Genomic DNA, 24,612 nt, shown 5'->3' with positions numbered 1-24,612 from the left:
GATGTCAATAAGTTTTATTTCAAATATCACGTTTCCTTTAATTATCAAATTTTAATCATATCATTTAAACGCATTGTTGACCAGTTTACGAGTATATTAGTGTTTGTTTGCATACACACATACACACACATATTTATATATATAAATAAATAAATTTTTTTATTATAGTTTTTTTTTATTCGATAATTTATATATAAGTACACTTTATTTTTCTATAATACGATTAATTCGTTTCAAAAAGAAAAAAAAATGTATAACGGATTGCGTCAAAGTTTAAATTGTGGTTTGTCAAATCGTGTTGTAAGAGATTTAAATGTATCAATATTATTTATCCTAAATTTTTGGAATATTTTAAATAAATATTTTAATTGAATTTTCTTAATACAACCGGTATTAAGCGCATTTACTTTTCCATATATAATAAATGTCGTTAGCAGTTTGTGTATGTGTGTGTCAAGAATCCAACATATATTATACATATATAGTTAGGTTAATATAATAATAACAAGCATATTCGGGATCTAGTCCAAATTTCCAGCCGAATTTCAGTCACGTTCGTGTGATGATCCATATATGAATGAATTTATTCGCAGATGTTAACAACGACATGTTAGACTGACGATAAGTTGTATTTTTTTTTCTTTTTTTTTTCAATTTTTATTTAGTTAAATTTTCGCAATTTTTTGATCCTCCTAGAAACTTTTAAAGATTGTATAAGTTATTATAAATATTTTGTACGATATTTCCTTTTTTTCATAAGATACAATGATGGACCATGAATTGTTAGATGATCCTAAAAATTAATTATTTTTTTACGAGATCTCTTTAATTTTATTTTTTTTATCGATTTACCGATTTTGTTACTAATTTATTTTATTTTTCAAATTTACCGATTATAAAATTACAAGCGTAGAAAATTTGGACCAACTTAGAAACATTAGAAAAAATTTGATTTCATCTTGTATATATATAATTTACGTGTATAATTTTTCTTTTTTCAACTTTATAATTCGTTCGATACAGATTCGCATTTTACAAACTGTGTTGTTCCCCGTGATCGTGATTCTTCCCTTTTCTTTTCTTCTCATTCTTTCTTCGTCATTTCTTTTGTCCCTTTTTTATTCTTCGTCATCGTCGTCATGTCAGGATACAACACATGTGCCAGAAGGCAACCATGTGTCTGTCTGTCACGTACACATTTTTTTTCTCGTCGTTCTCTTTACAGTGAAAAAGAATTACACACAACACACGCGCGCAAAGAAGCATTCTTTTTAAAACACGTATACACGTCTCTATGTAAAAGACATAGGTTACATATACGTATGTGTATGTGTACACTTTGTGTTCGACTTTTATGATAGGTAGGATTCGAAAAACGGGACACGGCGAACCTATCGCATTTTCTTCTCGATGATTCTGCGAATTTTGAAGATCCTAGCAGAAAGTATTGATTTTGAAATTTTTTTCTTTTTCCACGTATTACATGAAATAGAATATTTTTTAGCATTAATTAAGTCTTTTTTTTTTACTAACTTATTTTGAAGAATTGACATTTGAAGAATATTTACATCTCAGTATTACACTTGGGTAATTATTTGTTTTGTTTCTTTCCTTTTTATTCGTATTCTTTGAAAGATCGAAGAAAAGATTTGTTATTAATTAAAAAAAAAGAAAAAGTATTCACAACAAATTTTTTTCTTCGATTATAATTTCGATTATATGAAGAGAGAGGATTTATCATTGAATTATTCAACATTTCTTAATCTGAAAATAATGTTTCTGTTGAAGATTAGTTTTATTTCAATAGGAGCCATGTTGTTTAATATAAATTCATGGAATTGTTGGAATTTCTTTGAAAAGTCTTTTTTCTTAAACTTTTGCTTCGCTTGTTTCCACTTTTTTTTTGCTCCTTTCATTATATCTTTTTTATTTCTTTTTCTTTTCGTTAATCTTTTTTATCTTTTTTTAACTCTTTTGAGAGTTGAGGCTAAGCTTCCTGTAGTATTACATTTTCTTCTTTCTCTTTGACGAGTGTTTCGCAACGTTAGGTAGGTAGTTATTAACGCATTGCTATAGTTGGATAATCATAAAATCGTATCTAGTTAATTATGCAATTTTGTTCGTACGTGCGTACGTGAGAATGTTACTTAAATAGAATCTCAACTTAAATCATTCTATTCGTGTGTGTGTGATAGTTTTAATAATTTAACGTAAACTTTCTTTTGATTTAGAAATAAATTGAAATTAATTATTTATTTATACGCGCACGCGCGTGTGTTTGTGTGTATGGATATATTTATTTAATTTCATTAGATTTATTTATAATTATAAAATATTTTAAATATCCTAGAAAAAAGAAAACAAAAGTATTCGATAGATTTAATTTAATGTTAGTAAGTCATACTACAAAAAAAAAAAATTATTTAATCAAAATATAACAAATTCCGTTAGGAAAAAATTGATTAAACGGCGAATGATGAATGTTAACTTTAAAAATTTGATTAAAATATAAAATTGACAAATGTCATCTCTAAAAATATTGATGTGTAACTTGAATTATTTTATTGCAAAAAGTCTAAAAAAAAATGAAAAGAGAAAAGAACATTTAATAAATGTCCTAAAATTGATAGTTTTCAATGCGTAGTCGAACGGAAAGCCATTTTTCATTGTTTTGTTACAAAGAAAATGTATACAAAGAAAAATGTATCATTATTTACAGAATCAACGTTAAAAGAAAAAAGGAGATAAAACATAATAGAAACCTAGGTCATCGTTCAAATGATAATAACAGTAGTGGCCTAGTTCGTTCGGTTGAATTCTCTTATGGCACTTAAGGGACATTGAAAGTATGTTTTCTCGAAGTACAAGTGTATTTTCATTTGGTTCGTGTATAAAAGCTTTTGAAATATTCGTGAAAGAAATAAAAATATGAAAAGCAAGCATTAGTTCTTGTGATAATATATATATATTTTATATAATATATTGTCTTCGTAAATATTACTGCAATAATAATCATCATAAAATACTCGTTCAAAATAATACATTGAAATTTTGTATAAAACATTATTGAAATATAATGTACAATGATTTATCCTTGATTAATCTAAAAAACGCGAAAGATTACATATAAAATATTAGTCAAATAATTGTATTACCATATTACAATACTACAAAACTTACATAAAATAAGATAAATATATATATTACTGCTTTATATACTTCCAATTCATAATTAATACATTACAATGTCAGGTATACAAAAAATAAAATAAAATTGAGATACAAATGTAATTTTATTATTCTATTAATAAATATTTTATATAATTACAATACCATTATCTGTACTTGTTATAAAATAAATATAATTTTAAAAAATATAATTCAAATCCAAACATGTTGAAATATTAAAAAATAAAAAAGAAGCCAATATGTAGAAATCATATGTAAAAAGCCTTACGTTAGAACATATTAACAATTACTGCATATTTAACATATATTATTAATCAATATATGTACACATACAATCATTAATCCTAATAAATATATTATATATCTTTTTTTTTAAGAATACAAACGTAATAAAATATTTGTAAAGGAAAACTAAACCTGTTTAATATTTATCAAAAAATCAACTTATAATATATATCCATATTTATTATTAAAAAACAGATAGGTACATAGATACGCAGAGATAGATAGATATGTATAGATACATAAGATAAATAAGTAGATAGTTAAATACATAGGTTAACTGGCAACGAGTTGAAATCGATACAAAGAAGGAAAAGCTCCGTTGTTGAAAAGCTCGCGAAACGAGTTTAATAGTACGGCTCTTATAGGTATAATGGGGAGGGTTGGTTAGAGGGTGGATTGAATAATTCAGAAACGTGCTGCCGAACCAAATTGAAAGTTTGGCCGCGAGTCTCGTCGAACATTAATTGAGCGATGCGATATACATACATTCCTTGAAAGCCCACGAGAATACAAATGCATGGATATTTGATGATAGCATAATACTAGCTGGCAGTTTCACCGAAATTCACCTAACAGAGTTGCTATAGTTTTAGGATGAGGGAGGGGGGAGGGGTGAAAAAAAAATAAAAGAAATTGCGAATGCAGCCAACAGCAGTATGGATTTATGTTCCAATGCAATCCCCATAGTGCGATGAATGTTGTATACGCATACGCAGATTAAATAAACAATTACTGTACTATTGTATAAATCTTGTTTGTTTGAAACAATGCGGTATAAATAAATGATCTCGTAAAGTTTAATAATACATATACTCGTCAATTTTTAATATCACTCAGTGAAAAGAAACTTTGGGTGTCTGTTTGTATACGTACAATTTATACGGGTTTAATTAGGATTAGATGTATAATGAATTTTTTTCACATTTATTATTATAAAAATTATTTTATACTTTACGTTCTTATGATTTAGTATATTTTATGGGTATTATTTAATATAGGACAGAGAATTTGATTATCTATTTACTCTTGATAATTAATTTATTCTCAATCGTAATTATGGGTTGTTTCATCTTTTTTTTTTATTACGTATTATTCTTTTTTTCTATTATTAGCGTATTTCATATGATGGAATTTTATTATCTAATTATTTTTAATAATTAATTTACTTTCTTCAACACATGAAATTCTAAAATACAAATATATAAGATAAAACTTATAATAATAAATAAAGTTACGTGTATTGTAAAAGTTTCAAAGAACATTTAAAATTAGATACAAAATATTCTCTTGAATGATCATTAATTCGACTTTTGCTTTGTTAGAATGAATATATCTTTTGGATTACGTTTCCATACTTATGTCTATTTCTCTTTCTCTTTCTTTCTCTCTCTTTTTCTCGTCAAAATTGTGAAATAGAGAAAGAAATAGAGAGATACGAATAGTAAGAAAAGTCGCGTAATCGTAAAAATCATTTTACGAACGTTTCCCAGGATGAAACTTAGCTCGAATATAAATTCTATTGTTCTTTTTATGATACAATACGCTTTTATCGGACTTCTTTCTTCTTCTTCTTCTTTTTTTCCTTCGAGAATATCCAAAGAAGAAAATAGATTTAATATCATCGTACTAGTGTAAGATCATTATAGAACCCCCGTAGATGATAGTAACTTTCATCAATTTTTTTTTTCTAAATCTTGATCTATTTCGTTGATTTTTTCATTCAATTTTTCCTGTAAAATTTTTCAAATAGTTGAATCATTTTATCATATGAATTGTTTATCTTTTTAGAATTCAAATGCACATGTTACCTTTCCGTAAAACTATTTCGTATATAAATCTATTGGTCCTAGGTTCGTATTAGTTTTTTGATCGGTTCGTTTCGGATTTATACACACGCATGCATACTCGCCTCACACACACACATGCGTGTGTGGTATGTGTTTTATTTTCGAGTTGCAAATCGAATTGAATCGAACATGGCGTGTTTCTATATGTTGCACAAGCAAATGTTTTTGCACAAACTCTTTCGATTTTTGTTCTGATTGAAAAAGGGATATAAAATTTTATTGTAAGAGGTTAAATATTTTCAATGTTGTTGAACTGTTTTATTTTATTTTATTTTTTTTTCTTCTTATTATTATTATTATGATTTTATCGATATCGAATTTCTTTTCAGTACATTTTTTATTCTTTATTTTATTTTGTTTCTTTTCAAACAGCGAATAATAGATGGGAAGTATTACAAAAGAGTCAATAAACGATTAATTTGTCGAAAGGGTTTCATTTGTCGGATTGAATTCGTATCATTTAATCGGATAATTAAAGCTCCTTTTGATAACGTATTTCGATTTAACGATAAGTAGACAGAAATATAGACAGCAAGGAAGACAAAGAGAGGTGGGGAAGGAGGAGGGGGTGTTGGAGAAAAACTACGAATCTATTTTTATCTGTGTACAAGGTGTCTTTAAAATTATTACAATTGGAAATATTTCGTTAATGTTTTTCTTTTAATAAAATATTCAATAGTATTAAAATGAATAGTAATTTATAATTCACACGCACATACACACCCTGTAATCTTAATATATATAAATTACGTGTCACGTTGTTTGTCCGCAATGGACTCCTTAACTACTGAACCGATTTTAATAAAATTTTGCACACTGTGTGCAATTTCATCCAACTTGAAAGATAGGATAGTTTAGATCTCAATTTATAATCGCAATATTATTTTATTGCGAATTATTTGTTTTTTAACAAAGAGTCATGATTATCTCTATTAGTTCGATAAGATTCTAAGAGATGGCGGTATAAGGTAATTCGTTGACTTAAAGACGTGTGTATCGGACTGATTGTGAGCCACAGTAACGCGTGGCAGGGCACCCCTAGTTTAATATATGAACCCTCCAATATCATATTGCATAATAATGGTTCATAAATTGCACATTAAAATTCGAATTATTTATTTATTGATGTTTTTTTTTAAATATCGAAATTGTTATATTTGAAGTATGCAATGTGTATATTTATGACAGCGTATATAACATTTTTTTTATTTATTATATTCAATGTCAATTAAATGGATAGTAATTTTAAAGACACCCTTTATTTTCACGAATACACGCTAATGTTAAAAGAATAATGAACGTCGAATTAAGCAATGATAAAGTTAACAACGGAAACGCGAGAATGAGGAATTATTTTAATCAATAAAATAGGATTAATTTCGCCGCTTATTATTAATACCTACTTCCTTATCCTTATCAAACTTATTGCTATGAGGAAATATCTTATAAGATTAAACAGGTAATACGATTAAATTTTGTTCTCGTAAATTATTCGCAATAAAAAAAAAAGAAAAAAAAGAAAATGAATAGAATTATAACAATGTTATACTGAAGAAGAAGAAGAAGAAGAAGAAGAAGAAGAAGAAAAAATAAAGAACCCATTGCAACATCGAATTTATTATTACGTGAGCGATTTTTTACTCACCTTCAACAAAGAAGAAGAAGATGAAGAAGAAAACAAAAAAATGTAAGCTTAAAACCGTAATACAATCGTTTCATGTTTTCATCGATTTATTAAAACGAGAAATGAAAAAAAAGAAATAGTAAAGAGAAGAAGAAGCAAGTTATTATACCTATGAGGGGGGGGGGGAAGAAAAGAAATGGTTGAGTATTTAATTAACATCAGTCTTATTTTGAAATATGGCCCGTTATTTATAAAACGCAAGAAGAGAAGCAGAAGAACAAGAAGAATAAGAAAAAGAGAGGGAAAAGAAAGAAAAGGAGGGGATAAAAAGAGGTAGAGGAGGAGGAGGAGGAGAATATACATATACTGAATGCATAATGGTGGATGGCTGTTACTCGGAACTGGGTCAGTGTTGCTTTTCAGAACGACCGCGTGAAATGAAAACTAAACATTTTACCGCTCTTACTTCCATCCTCTTTTACCACCTCCCTTTTTACTTCTCGTTCCCTTTTCTTCTTCTCCTCTTCTTATTTTTCTTCCTTCAATTCTCTAGTACCCTTTCCCCACTCCATGAACTTTATCGTACGGTCAGTGTTAGTGAATGAACAAGTACCGAATGAAATGTACTTACCCTTACACCGTTGTCGTCATCATCATCATCATCATCATTATTATCATCATCATCGTTATCGTTGTCATTATAATCATCATTATCATTGTTATTATTGTCATAATCATCATCATCATCATCATCATCATCATCAACAGCAATAGAAGCAACAACGGTGGCTCCAGTTACAGTACTGGATTGTCGATAATTCGCGCCCTTCTTTCTACGAATAAAAGAGAAAAAAAAAAGAAAAAGAAAAAGAAAAAAAAGAAGAAATAGAGAAGGAGAAAGAAAAGCTTTCAGTCTCGAACTACACATAGCACACACACAACACACAACACCTATTAATTGTGTTGTTTTTCCCTCCCTTTCGACCCACATTTTACTCTCTTTCTCCCTCTTTCTCTTTCTCCCTCTCTCTCTCTCTCTCTCTCTCTCTCTCTCTCTATCGACCTAACCTCAAATTACGAATAATTTTTCGGATGTTTAATCCATTTTTTTTTCTTTTCGCTTATATTTTTTCTTTTCTTTTTTTTGATGACATACATTTTGAAAAAAAAAAACCAAATGATTTATTAGATTATTTCACTCACTCTTTTTTTTAATTCTATCAATCATTGTAAGAATATATTTTTTTGGCCTGAAATTGGATTTAAAATCAATCTTCCAAAGTGTTTTTATCTTATCACTCATATTTCTCCTTTGTTTATTTTTAAGTGGCATGCATTTTTAAAAAATGAATTATTTCCTTCTCTCTCTTTCTCTCTTTCCGTTCCAAAACCGGACGTGTCTTGTAATCGATCTTCCATAGTTTTTTTTCGTTATTTTTCTATCACTTATATTTCTCGTCCGTTCTTTTAAAGTTTCGTTGATTTTGACAAAAAAAAAATGAATGATTGGATTGTTTCTCTCTCTCTTTCTCTTACCCTTTTTTTCTTTTTACCGATCTTATAGTTACAAATGATTTTTCCGATAAAACCGATGAAGCAATCGATCTTCCAAACTTTGAACAATTTTGAACGAACGATTAGTTGGATTTTTAATCCTAGGATTGGATATAGTTAAGTATTATAATTTCATTTGACGTTTCTTGATTAATATCGTCGATTAATGAACAACATTTTTTATTACTCGATCATTTCCAAATAAATCTTTTAATCCATAATTTTAATTCTAATAAAATTAAAAAAAAATGGCAGGGGTTAAATATTTCATCGTTTTTTTTTCACATTCCTAAAGTTTTTACTTTTTCTCTCTCTCTTTCTCTTTCTCTTTTTTATTCTTTTTAATTGAATGAGATTGATATAATTGGCTGTTGAAAATGAAGGTTTATGAAAAAGTTACGAGTTCGTTGTACAAATGTACTCAAAACGAAGAGAGGGAGAAAGAGAGAAAATTAGATGAATGTTGAAGGGTTAGCAACAAAACTTTTGTTTATAAAAGTTTAAAGGTGAAATTAAATTTCCTATTGAAATAAATGAGAACGCTAAAAACGTCTCTCTTATATTTCTCTTTTTTTTTTTTTTTAATTAAACTTTATACGTAAAAAAGAAAAATAGAAAAAAAGGAAAAAAAATGAAAGATTATTAAACAAAACCAAAATTGGAACATAGCTAAAATTTTAAAATTGAACAATCTGAAAGAAGGACAAAAATTTCGTCATTCAGTGCAATAATGATATTTCTAAATAATTTGGTTTATTAATTTTTTTTCATTGAACCTAATGTTTAAGAAAAGAAGAAGAAAGAAAGAGAGAAAATTAACAAAAAGAATTGAAATTCGATAATAATTAAAGTTCCAAAATTGAAGGAACAAAAAGAAGGATAGAGATATCGTCGTTTGGGGAGAAGGGGAGGAAGGGAGTTGCTTTAGTTAACATCCTTCGTGACTCTAACTGGAATTCTCCTAGTCACGTGACCAAAGCGATTCGAAGATATGTCCTCCGTCCTTGTTTAACCTCTAGGTCAAGGACGTCATAGACGAGTCCTTCCTTCTATAGGGTGTCTCTTCAGTTTTATCCAAAAATATTCTCAGTTAATAATATTTGTTATCAAACGTTAAGTTATTTCACTAAAATGACCAAGATATGCATATTTATATATATATATTCTATTATTTCATTCTATATATATATAGAATGAAATAATTTTTAAATTGAAGTTATGAAAGTTTTGTTAAATTTAAAAAATATATGTATCACGTATTACATAAAAGGCCATTGAAGTACTCCCAATACTGTATAATAAATTATAAATTTCAATTAACATAAAATAACATATTTGTTTAATGATTTTTATATACAATAAATTGTAGAGCTTAAATAATACATTTAAAGAAGAAAAATAATTTAAAAATACATGTTAGCATAAATAAATAATTCTTATTTAAGACTCATGTAATTAAATAATTTCCATACTAATTAGATTTAACGAAAACAAATCAATGAAAGTAAACTTTATTATATATATATATATATATATGTAGGGAAATTTATTTAGGGTGAGAGGTGCGAGGTGAACATACACCCAGTTTAATCCTACTAATAAGATATATTTAAAACAGGTATTAGAAAAGTACAATAATAGTTTCACAATCTTATGACTACAACTTAGATAAGCGACTGCGTTCTGATAACAACTGCGATTGATACGACTGGTGACTAACTGAATACTCCTGAACCGACCGACTGACTGACTGCTGACTGCCCGACTCCTTAAATCTGTGTCCTTTTATATTCGTCTGCGTCGTTCTCGAATTTACCAAACACCCGTTTCGAGAACCTTCTAGATTTTACCGATTCTCACGTCACTTTGATAATTTACAAAGAACAGACCACGCATCATATTTTTTTATTTTGACCATTGGGTCCTTTTCCTTTTAGTCTTTCATCGCCTACCTACTTATCTATGTTTACTCCTCGATACTTAGAACTCTCCTACATATATATACAAATTATTAAAAATTCTGTCTAAAAAATTACAATTCGTAATTAATCAAATTTGCACACGCTACGTTGTATAGGCATTTGCATTGTTATAAAACATCTTTTTAAAATCAAATAACAAATTAGATCCTAATAAAAATGTTGTTTTTAAGATTAGCTTTAAAGAAAAACTTGTTACAATTGTCATAAACATTCTTCTTCCTTACTTCAGCTCTAAAATGTTATTCCATTTATATATGCCATACATATATATGATTATAATGTAGTCGTGTAAATGTTCTTCTTATATTATATTTTTATAAGCTCAAAATACAGTTCTGCATCTACAAGAACACATACATACATATATAAATAATATTTTAAATATAGTTGTTAATGTTTTTCTTACTACAGATCAAATTTTAATGTAGTTCAACATAAACATACGCATTCACAGTTTAAATTTACGTATATATATATATATATATACATTGAGTGCATTCAGGACTAGTCATTGTAACTTTCTCTCACTTTTTCTATCTTTTTTCTTTTTATTTCTTTTATTTTAAACAAATGTAGAAGAAAAAGAAAAATATAAAATAGCTTAATATCCGTACGATTTCCGTTAGCCACTGACAAACTACCCCCTTAAGGTTTTACATTTTTATCTTTCTTGGAACCGTCGAGATGTCAAAAGCCTTGGGGCTTCTTCCGATCGTGGTGGCCATTTATTTCGAGACTTTTTTCTTCTACCCCTTTTTCATCTATATTCTTCTTCCTTTTACCTTCTTCTATCTAGCGAGAATCAACCTTTTTTCCTATCGTTTAAATGTTCCTCTCTCTCTCTCTCTTTCTCTCTCTCTCTCTCTCTCACTCTCTCTCTATCTCTCTATCTCTTTTTTGATCAAGAAACATTTATTATCGATCCAAAGACATTTTGGGTTTTTGGGTTCTACATAAAATACGATTTTATTTCTATTATTTCTTATAAAATTAAATAGAACAGATTTCAATTAAAAAAGAAAAAAAAGACCCACGAAGAATCAATTATTTTTTATTACATTTAACGCTCAAATTATTGAACATCATAATTAATAGAAAAAAAAATAAGTAGATAATTTTAATAAAGTAAACTTGAATGAATTGAAGTACTTTAAAGATACACGTTTGATAGAAGAAATGTATTGAGGTATCTTGAAAAGGACATTTTATTCATCATCTTGATACTGTTGGAAGGATGAAGAATATGGGCAGACAGGTGGGCGTATAGGTTGGAAGAAACCTTATTGGCTAAAGTGGATTGTCCTAGAGTAGTATATTTGCAAAAGTTTTCGCGATGAAACACGTTGGTGGAAGGTACTTTATCGTTCCTTCCCTTCGCGAAATAGTCTTCCATTGTTATGTTGAAACAATGGACAGTCCATTCCGTTGAGCTTAGATACGTTCAAAGTTGTTGAAAGTTTGGACGAAACGTAGCAGCAGGTGCACCGTTGGCCTAGCTACTTTAAACTTTAGCCCTACGTAGGTGTATATATATATATGACTATCTAGCTACCTACTTACGTACTAAGTATGTACATACATATGTATGTACATATATGTGTTGTTCAAGTACGTATGTACATACATGTTACATCGTTTATTAAGGTAATAGGATTCAAAGCTATAAACGCAACCGACTTATGTGGTTACCCATCAACTACGATGCAGTGGTGGATTCATGTAAAGAATTTATCATTAATCCTTCGATTAATTATCGTTATACAGTAATCAGAATGTTATTTTCAAATGAAAATTATCTTAACATCTTTTAATCGATTTTAATCATATCGTAAATAGGAAAAGAAAAAAGAAACTGATCGATCACGTTTAAACGAATGAATTAAATTATTTATATTTATATGAGAGAGGGAAAGAGAGAAAGAGAGAGTGATATAAAAGTTTTCAAGATATACATATAGAATTAAATAAATAGATAGAAAAACAAGAATAACGTACGTTGTATAAAAGTGAATAAAATTTTAACGTACCAACGTATGTAAGAAAAGAATCGTTAAATTCTTATTTTCAGAATCAAATTTATATTTCAAAATTGCGAGAAAGAGAGAGAGAAAGAGAATAAGGAATAAAAATCATTTGAATGTTCATTTTTATTCGTGAACGAATATAAAAATAATAATCTATCTGAAGATATTGAAGACAATGTTTATCACAGGTCGTCGCGTAGCAATGTGACCGATAATCATAACATATGTATGTTTGCTTCCTCTCGTGCTTAGTTTTGTTTATTTAGCTTAGTGAGTCAGTCACCTTCAGATAGTAGAAGAGAAAAGACGTTATAATAGACATCGACATTTAACGAAAATGATTTAACGTAAGCATTTATTTGATTCTATTTTAAAAGATTTACATATTATTATTATTATTATTATTATTATTATTATTATTATTATTATTATTATTATTTTTATTATTTTTATATTCTATATTCTAAAATTACGCATATTTATATATGTAATATAATATTATATTTATTATAGATAAAGATATAGGTATAAACTTCAAATTTATTTTCAACAACTTTTCCCTATTCATATATATGTATATATATGATAATTATATATATACATATACGTATAATTATTTATTTACGTTAACTATTAGACATTATTTCTTCGTATAAATATTTTCTCTAAATGTTAAGATTTATGTATAATAAAATATATAAAGAAAAAAGAGCGAATAAAAGTAATAATATATAGTATATATTATAATAATATATTATTATATTATTAAATATTTTTATATTGTTATTAGCCAGTAAGGTTTCTTCCAACCTATATATATACATATTCACGTGAAAAATTCACATGATCGCTTGTCAACGCGTATCAAATACGTCGGTGAAATATCGAACATCATTTTTGATTTATTCTTCTACATTTATATTTCAAGTAGATACACCAAACAATCATGTGAAGAATCTTGGTATTCTCCAATTTCGATCTTTCACGGTAACATAAATATATAATACTATTATCACATTTCGTTAAAACGAGTTCGTGCATTTGTTGTTGGAAGTCTAAAAGCTCTAGTATACGTTTTTAATGCATCTCCAACGAGGGTAACACGATCCTGGCTCGTGCTAAGAATTAACCTGCTCCTATATGTTATCTTAACTACGATCCTTTAGCATAAGAACGTAATATTTTCTAACTAGATCTAAAGTCTATATACCACCATTTTCTTTCTCTCTTATATTTTTTTTCCGTCCTGCCGCCCCCACCCATCACCCTTCCTCCCTTTAGTTAATATATAGTACGTATATAACATACGTTAATGTTAGGTTTAGTACGGACGACCATTGGTCTACACTTGCAAGGTTAATTTATTTATTTTTTTCTTGTTTTTTTTTTCTTTTCTTCTGTTTCCTTTTTTTCCGAGAGAGAGAGAGAAAGAAAGAGAGAAAAGAGAGAGAGAGAGAAGAAAGAAAGAAAATAAGTAGATGAAAGAAAAGGGGTGGTTATCGTTATACCGACGAGCTTGACACGCGAAGGTGCATGTATTCCCTCGTTTCATAGATAGGCTCACCTTAGATAAGCACCGGAAACGAGTGTCAAGGAAAAGAAAGCACGAATTGCGAGAAGAAACTCACCCTTTTTCTATCCTTCTCAATGCTCACGTGAAATTTTCACGTTTATTCTATCTCCAATATACTACATATATGTATATACGTTACATATTACGTATATATATTTACATAGAACGAGTCAGAGAAGTTTTTCGTAACCAGTTTTCATCATTATAAATTTGAAATCATTGATATGTGCCTGTAATGCTAACTTTAAATATTATTATACACAAAGATCTCTATTTATTAACTTTATTGTACAAAAAAAAAGAAAAAAGAAAAGACAAATACAACAATATTTGTCTTATTAAAAATTGTTGATTTATATGTAATCCAAATATGAATGTTTGCCCATTATCATTCGTTATTTTAAGATAACTGTCAGTTACAAACTAAGATTACTTGATTATTAAATTGTTTATTTCGTACGTTAATCTTCAATATTTTTTTAAACGTATTATGATTTTAAAGAGTATTATATAAAAATCTTGTCAAGAAAAAAAATATATATTGGAGAAAAAAATAACAAACAATTTCTAGATTTACTATCATTATTATCATTAAAATATAATGTAGTAATAATTAAAAATAAAATCTAATATTTCAATTACACTTTATTTTACTAGAAATATTCAAATTTTATTGTTTTACGATTATCTTTATCTATATCTATCTAGTTCTTTCTTCCCTCGTTTTCTTTTTCTTGTCTGTGGATGTTAAAACTATAAAAGAGAAATAATAGGTACACCAGGTGAAATGGGGCGTGAAATATGGAACGACGTATACACGTATATTTATACAAAACCACATATACAAAGTTATGAAGAATAAAAAGGGGGTTAGGAAAAAAAAGAGTTGAAGCGGGTAGTAGTTAAGAGGGGATGCAATGAAAAAGTTGTTGGACTATTCGGAAAAGTTGATCGAAGTTAACGCCACACACACAGAGAGAGTGAGAGAGAGAGAGAGAGAGAGAGAGAGAGAGACGCAAACACGCATATACTTACTCACTTTCAACGACATAGTAGCATTCTAATTATATACTTTAGTCGTTAATAAATGTAAAGAGTATAGTACCATCGACAAATCGATGATCATGTGACACGTACATTTTACGATACTTTTTCAAACGCACGTATATGCTCGTCTTGTTAGATGAAAATAGATAAACGTGTAAAGCTTAACATCATATAATTATTCAATCATTTCTAATCGTGATAAAATAAAAGGATAATTACTGCGTATAATAAAAATTTCATTAATTTACTTTCAATTATCGAGCTTTTATTGTTAGTATATATAAATATTAATAAAATAATTATTTAGTATATCAATACTTGGATCTTGTAAATACTGTAATATTTATATAAATATTATATTATATTTATATTATTTTATATTCTTTTATAATATAAATATTTATTATATATTTATATATATATATATATTTATAATCGTATATTTTATTTTTTTAAAATTATTTCAGACTGAATTAAATTATCAGAATATAATTTGACAAAATGTATTAGAATATCATTATTCTTCTTATTATTATCAATATTATTATTTGTTTATTACGACAGGGGTAACGAGATAATAATAATAATAATAATAATAATAATAATAATAATAATAATAATAATAATAATAATAATAATAATAATAATAATAATAATAATAATAATAATAATAATATAACGTTCTTTTTTTCCCCCTTTTAATTTTTCCTCACAAATTGTGAAGGGAAATTTTTATAAATTTTTCAACGATATTTGATTACGTTTCGTTTGCTTCGTTAGAGAATGGAAGATAAAGGATAGAATTAGGAGGAGGATGGGAGGGTTTGGAGGGAGATATACTAACACGATAAAAGGTAAAATCGTATGCTCGTTGCCTTCTAAAAGGGAGGATCGTCTTTGGTCCTTGGTTTCATCAAAAAACTCCCTTTAAATATGCTCTCTCGCTTTACACCCTTTAAACTTTTTATTTTTTTTTATTTTTTACCTTCGATTCACACGTCTTTTAATAAAGTTGATAAAAATTTCTGTAGCATGGTTATACATCCTCCTCCCCCACATCCCACATCTTCAATTTTAACTGGGTTTTCTTTGCTTTGTTCTTTTTTTTGTATTAATCATGTAAATGTATAATCTCCATTATTTTGTTGCATATATTTGCGATCAAAATAAAATAATATTTTACAAATATTTCTAATAACTCGACCATAAGATTACGTGGATACAATTGCTTTTTTTTTTGCATTATATATTATCAGAAAAATAATATATAAAGACCTTATAATTGAACGCAAACAATTTTTAACGATATGAAATAATATTCTTATAGCAAATTTACGTACCAAAGAGTTAATAAATTAATTATATATTTTATAATATAATTTCATAGAAATACTTCTTTCAATGAAATTTTACTAAACTTATTCTTCCCCATATATATACCACTTTCTATCTTCCTTCTTCCCGTCTCTTTTCCGCTGTATCGTCAAATTTTTTTATTATTATCAATTCGTATTATTTTTCTCCCTTTTTTTTCTTTTTTTTTTTAACACAATTTTTGCTTTTTATCGAGATATGATCATTTACCCCCGTCAACTTTTTATCACCAGATGAAATTTCCTTTTTTTCTTAACCTTCTTTTTTCTTTTATTTTTATATATATACAAAATGTATGTTTTTTTTTTGATCGAACGATTAAAACGCATGGCACGTGTTCTTCCATGGTTGGGTACTATAGGGCGAACAAAAAGGTTTTTAGGTACCTGTGTGCTCGGTCGGTGTTCTACAGGGAAAAAGAGAAAGAGAAAGAGGGGTTGAAAATATGCCCTCAGGGCTACCTTCGCTCGTTTCAAAATGGCGAAAGGGTCGTTTGAGGTTGGTTCGTGGAAAAATCGCTGAATTCAGGGAGTTAAATAATTCTTACGAAAAAAAAGCTTTTATCAGAAACGTGCTCGACAAAAGATAATTCAACAAAAAAATAATAATTTTCTCATATATTCGAATTAAACTTATATATATATATATGTATATATATATATATATAATAACGTAATATATTTTAATTTCGTTTATTCCGTTATTTTACCATAAAGGTTCTTTTTTCAAAGTAAAAGTTAAACGAATTTTTAAGGTGAACGCTTTTATTGTAAAAAAGAAAAGAAAAATATATTATTTACGTTAAAGGTTATAATTTTTTAATACTAAAAAATACATAAATATATTTTAAATGTTTCCCAGATTATTTTGATTATTGTAATATATATATATTGAGCAAATATTTATTTATATTTTGTTCGTTTGTTATTTTGGTGCTCATTTATCGTTTTTTCGTTTAAATTAACAGATACATCGTCTTGTATTCCCAGTAGACTATTGTTCGTATCGAATCATGCATTAATCGGTTTTGCAAAGCTTCAAAGTCGCATAATATAATGTACGGTATAACGTTATATGCGTTTCGGCATGCGTATCTAACTCTAAGGGATTTAACACGCATTTATCACAATCCTGATCAAAGTTAGGTAGAGATAAACAGAAGAACAGATACAGACATACATTACGTAGATATAACTGATACAATTCTATTCGTATTCGTAATATAGTTAAATTTTAATGACGAGTATTTATATTAATAATATTTTGTATTATTTAATAGTACAAAAGAAAATTAATGATGGCTGTACAAAAATATGTTCCTTTATTTTTCGAATATTTTTTTTGTCGGAACAAATAAACGCAAAAAATAGATGATACACTTTTTTAATCATATTTCTCCTCGTTATCGCAATAATAATATTAATAATAATAATAATAATAATAATAGTGAAAAAAAATAATTAAAAGGATATTAAAAAATATTAACAATGTCAAAAGAAAAAGATTGGTAAACCTTTTCTCCAATATTTTTTGTTGAAACAAATAAATACCAAAAAATAGGTTCTTCAATCATATCTCCTCTCGTTATCATAATGATATTAAAGAAAAAGAAAATGAGTTTTTTGAAACTCGATATTTTATCCTTTTCTTTTTCCCTTTTTTCACAAGCGTAATAAGATTCTCGTAATCTCTGACGTATTTATATAATTACAGTATATATATGTATTTGTTTTCTTTTTAATGTTGAAACTCCAAAGGATAAGTTCGGAATAACTTTATTTCTCGATGTTTACGTTTTTTTTTTTTTAATGAGGCGACCAACCATTCGATTTTACTTCTTCATCGGTCTTCCTTCGCAAAGATGCACAAATCTGCTTGGGGGTTTCCTTCCTTTTATCCTTTTTTTGTCGCCATTTTCATTATCGTCTTTTCTCGTGAGACGTCTAGACACCAAGATTATTCAAAGTCTTACGTTTTTTACCAAAAGGGGAAAAATAAATCAGAAATATCTATGATTCAATTGTTAAATGTGCCCATAATTATGAAAGTGGTCTCAGTCAAAATAAAAGAACAGAGTTTATTAGTTATTAAGCACCACATTATTTTAAACTAAATAAATTCAATATAATTTTCACGATATTGTCAAAAATGAATCGTCAGATAATGTTTGTTTTTTCAATATTACATAGAATTCATATAATGTTCAAATAGAAATCTTTAAATATCTCGAAACAAGAGATACATGACTTAGACCACTTTCATAATTATGGGCACATATATCTTGTTAAATATTCTAATTGTTAGTTGAAAAGTATTTTTCAAATAAAACACTATTTAAATATTATTTTAATTAAACTTTATTAAAAATGACACTTTCATAATTATGGGCACAAATCAAATAATTATATTTGCCTATATAAGTACTTTCATTGATTCTATGAATATTTGTTTATATTTTTGATTAATATTTTGTCAAATGATCAATACTTATTATTAATAATATTAAAAAGAAAAATCTTTATTTATGAATAATAATAATAATTATAAATTAACCCAGTTAGTTTGTTTACCTTTTTTTCTTTACTATCTCCTGACATTAACTTCATAACATTTTTATGGTATCTCGAACGAACGTTGAATTATTACATCAAAGAAATATATCAATGTTTTTTAATTTTTATATTTATCCATTATCTTAACTTTTATTATAAAGAATAAATTTGAAATTTTACATGATTGATGACCCGTGACGTCACTAAATAACGTAAATGCACCGAAAATTGTGCTAATACATAAGGATTAAAAAGTATGATTATTATAGTTATCGTTGCAGCTGCACTCGTAAAGTTCAAAGGATTAATATAAATAATTATTAAATATTGTTCAAAAATTTTTTTTCAACGTTTTTATTAATATTTTAAATATCATTTTAATTAATCATTATTACATATATAGTTATTATTTTCCTTTTATTTTTTATTATATTAGAAATATTCCAAATTTTAGTATGAAATATAAGTGATAAGTATATTATACAAGTTAATGTAAAAAGTATCAATATTTTAAATAGATGATCAGTATTTATAATGAAATAATAATATTTTTTGTAATAATATTGAAATCTGATTCCACATTATTACAACCCTATTTTTATTATAAATACTGACATTGTTTTTATATCGATCAATTATAATACCAATTACTTATCTTACGCACTAATATTATCTTGCAAGACTAATCTTTTATTTAAAATATTGATCGAATGAAAAACAATCTAATAAATCATTTTCTTTTATACATCTAAACAACAAGATAATTCAGAATGCAATATTTCTTGAAAAGAGAAAGAAAGAAAGATAAAAAGAAAGATAAATAGATGGGTATATAGATATCGAGATACACACACATACACACACACACACAGAGAAAAGATGTCGGATTGAACGATTGTTAATAAAACTCAGGTTAGTATAATAAATTACAATCCAACTTCAAGTTGCATCGTATTTGGTACAAAACTTGAAAATCTAGTTGAAGCTTGATCCTTTTATTTTAAAAGATAAAGAAAGACAGAGAGATGTAAAGAATAAGAGATAGATAAGTAGTTAGTTAGATAGATAGATAGATAGATAGATAGATAGATAGATAGATAGATAGATAGATAGATAGATAGATAGATAGATAGATAGATAGATAGATAGATAGATAGATAGATAGATAGTGGACCAAGATAAAAGGAGATGAGTTGATTTTAGGTCGAATCGCTTCTTTTCTAGGTCGTATTCGAAATGCGAAACGACTGTTGAGAATCTAGTTAACTAAATGGATATCAAAAGAAGGCAAGAATAAGGAAAAAGACGTAAAGAAAAGAGAGAGATAAAAAATCTATTCCATAGTCGATTTTAATTTAATGTCAAGAAAGGAGAATAGTTTTTGTATTCTATCTTATTTCAACGTTTAAATGCTGCTATCTTTCTTTCTATTTTACTTTCTTTTTAATATTACGACTGAATGCCAATCAAAAAATGTATCCTTACTCAAACGTAATTATTGAATTTTTTAATAGATATATTATTATATAATATTGAAAATTTTTGCTGGTTTCAATTATTGTATATTATTTCGTATTAACAAATATATTTGTCAATTTTGGTATTAGTATTCTTTTTTCGTTGAAAATATTTGATGTTATAAATCTAAATAAATATTATAACGGGTAACACTATACGATATATATATTTATTTATTATCAATTTTTAATATATTTTATACTTAAATAAACAAATACTGGTATATTGTTTTCGACTAATCCAATATTATCTTAACAGAAAACAGAATTTGCATGAAATCAATATTACAAAATATGATGTTACAAATTGCGCTCCGTAAATATTCCTGTTTGTTCGAAGGAAAAAAAAACCAAAAAAATTAAAATAGAAAATAAAACAAAAATATTTATCCCCAGTAATCAATAATCGATACTATCACAATACACAATGGTATTCCCGTTACTATTATTAAAAAAATCCCAAAACATAAAGTGTGCGATGATAAAAATATTCTATATATTCACGCAGCGTATATATTTACATAGTATCTCCCATAGATTTTTTTTTGTAACATTTCTTTCACCCGTCTAAATAAAGAGTAGAGGTGGAGGAAAAAAAAATTAAAAAAAAATATAAAAAAATAGAAGAAAAGTTTTCCACGCATGCATATATAGAATTTTATGCGTCTGGAACGTTATTTTTTTCGAGTTGTTGTAATAAAATATTCACTATCGTGCATTAAAATTTTCTCTCTCTTTTTCTTTATTTTATATTTTTTTCTTTTTAAAATTTTTTTTTTAATTTTTTTTGTAGTTTTTTTTTTTATATATATATATTTTACTTTTCTCTTTTTTTTTCTCATTTGCCGACACACATTTCAGTTTTTATTTCATTCCAAGTTCGCCCGGGTTATGGAAAAGTTTAGCCGACTTTCGTTTATATTATCCGTGTACATGTATTGAGCTAGTAGTAGTAGTAGTTGTGTATACTTACATGTCTCTCATGGGAGAGCCTAGTTTTCTACGGATAAGTGTCACTCATTGCTTTGAATGCGTCACCGGGCGCCGAGTTAACGCGTTCTACTCGAAGGGTTTTTCTGTATTCCTTCGCGAATAACGCAACTCACGTGTATGTTCTACATTTATATATACGAGTATATTAATTCATATATATATATAGAAAGAGACGTATTATTATACTTGTATAATATAAATGTCCCTTGCTGATTCTTTTTCCTATGAGAATTTAACACGAGTTTTTTCTACATCAAATCGCAATCCTTTTATATTAGATGCCCACGTTCATTAACCTTACGAACTCCTTTTTTCTTTTTATTTTTCTTTCTTTTTTTTTATTTTCCTTCTTTCCTCCTCTTTTCATTTTATGTCGAGTCAAACTCGACAGAAGAGATTTTTATCTTATGTCAAACACGTACACTGACTCGTTATTTTATTCTTTTTTTTTCTTCTTTTTTTATGGTCACCTTTGATAAGAACTTTTTTTTACCTCTTTAAATTATAAAATATCATATTTTTGGAGGGGAGAGGGATAAAATACGCGATAGTATTATATTTTCTTTTTTATATCTTTATTTTTTCTTTTTTGCGAATGAAAAAATATATGAAAACACGGTATAGCTGTTAGTAAAGAAATAAAAAAATAAATAAATATGAGTACAGTAGCGTGCGAGTTTGTCATATATATATATATATTGTCAAAATAAAACACGCAATAGTATGTATCTCTGTTTTTTCTAATAATAAACTAAAAAATATTAGTATTATTAATGTAGATATAGAAAAGAAAAAAAATAAATAAAACGACTGTAGTATGCGAATTTGGTATATTTAGTTTTAAAAGAAAATATGTGATAAATGTGTGTGTCTACTACTATACTTTTGTTTCCGCTAATAACAAAATATTCAAACCGAAAAAAAAATATTAACTAGAAATAAAAAATAAAAAAGAAAAGGAAAAAGAAAAATAAATAAAACTGCGGTAGTAGTATTACGCGCGTGTATTATTTTTTTTTTCTAGAAGCATTTTACTTTTATTTTTATACGATAAAAATAATATCAACAAAAATGAATAACTTTTATTTTTTCCTCTACAAATGCAAACGTTGCAATTGATGTATCTCGTGACCTTGACTAATAATAAGTATATGATAGTAGACACGGTAACACGTTACATACATACTCACACGCACGTCATATATAATACTATTTTTTTTATCAGAATGATTCCTTCATCCTTCGACACACCTATTTTTATATTCTCGTGGCGTACTTAGGGAGTGTCCTTTCGTTCTATGCATTTTATCATCATACACGCTTCTCCTAACATAAGTTATACGTGCTTAGCCAGACTAAGGATTTTCATATAATGGATTTTTTATATTCATCCTTTATCATGCATTTTTTTTTATTGTATATCGTATCAATCATAAATGCATAGTACATTATTATGTGCGTATGTATTCGAATTTACTTATTTTTTTTAAATCTTTTACCATATCAAATTATTCGATTTAATTTTATTCTTAAAAAAAAAAATTAATTTATATCCTACTTATTTTCTAATAACTTTAAATAGAATAATTCGAGAAAATTTCAATTATTTTATTTTGATTTTATTTTCCTCCTACGAATTGTTCACGCCCCAATTAATAAAATATCGCATGAAATTAACGATAGATTTATTTTAATAATTATCATTCGCGTTAATTATATATTAATTTATAGAATTGTATTTTATTGTATTTTTAATTCGTTAAAAATTTTTTTTTATCACTTAGATAGGATCGATAGTAACTTCTGACTTTCTTTTAAACCATACAATTTTGTAACAATTTAACGAAATGTAACAATGTAAAAGTTAGCGCGAATACTTGGGGAGTGAACGTGCTTGAAAAGAAAAATAAGTTTAAGAAACAATAAGAGAAGTTGGGGAAAAGAAAATAAAGAAAAGAAATTTTATCGATCACGGAAAAGTTTTTCGTGCCACTGATGCGTGAGTTGTATTGTTGAACATGTGCGTGTATATAGTACGTATACAATTACTACATAAATATTGTATTATTTAATTAACGTTATAATTATCATACACAATAATATAATAAATAGAAAAAAATATAATAATATAATAATATATATTTAATAATAATATAATTTTATTATTATATTATTAAAATAAGATGTAATATTAAGTTTTATCCTTTTGTTTTGAATATTCTTAAATTATTTTTCATATAATACATTTAATCCCATTTTTCTTCTAACGTAAAATAAATAACTCTTTTGTATGGTTAACATAATATATATATATATATATATTGTAACGATAGCGTGATTATCCCTTAACCTCGAAGCGTTGTTGCTCGCGTTTTATCATTTTTATGATAATGGCTACATTTGAAACATTATTTTTCCTCATTTTTTTTTCAACGATAAAACGATGCACGATACCGATCGTGACCTTATCCCACGCGAATAGAAACTTTTTAATTGTTGAACCCCGTACATTTATGGGAGGATAAAAAAGATAATAAATATATTTTGTTTATAGGTGTATATATGTTTATATTCACATAACGGATGCTTACTTGATTAGAAATAATATGGAAACTTTTGACAAGCGTATTTTCATTTGATCTAATTTATTTTTTTTTTCGTGGAAACAGTTAATAATATACCAAGGGCAGGTTTGATAATTTTCAATAAAAAATATCTAGAACAAAATATTTTATTCGATCGTTTAGCATATCTTAAAGGTTTTCTAGTCGTTATTTTTTATTATTAATTTATCATATTAAATATGAAAAACATTTTTAAAACAAATATCATTTTTCTTATTTTTCTATAATATATTACATCTTTACACCTTGTATATGTACTGAATTATTTTTAAATAAATATAATTATATCTAATACATAGTACTCTATTATAGGGTTTTTCAAATTATGTAGAAACTGCTCTTTTATATCAACATAATATAGCTTATGTAAATATACTATATATATATAAAATTTCTATTCCCCGAATGTTTAATACAATAGTAACAA

At 26.7% G+C, this 24,612-nt stretch overlaps 1 protein-coding gene across 5 annotated transcripts in view; it reads left to right on the top strand.

Moving 5' to 3' along the window:
* LOC107071716 (serine/threonine-protein phosphatase 2B catalytic subunit 3) overlaps nt 1-24,612 on the top strand; it is a 303,766-nt gene that overhangs the window by 72,180 nt on the left and 206,974 nt on the right. The gene's annotated exons all lie outside the window — the stretch shown is intronic.

Source organism: Polistes dominula, unplaced genomic scaffold (assembly GCF_049000335.1).
Source record: "Polistes dominula isolate Pdom_NZ unplaced genomic scaffold, Pdom_raw_medaka contig_22, whole genome shotgun sequence".
Classification (NCBI taxonomy): domain Eukaryota; kingdom Metazoa; phylum Arthropoda; class Insecta; order Hymenoptera; family Vespidae; genus Polistes; species Polistes dominula.
The sequence above is the reverse complement of the archived record's forward strand: the minus strand, read 5'-3'. Positions and strand labels throughout refer to the sequence as shown.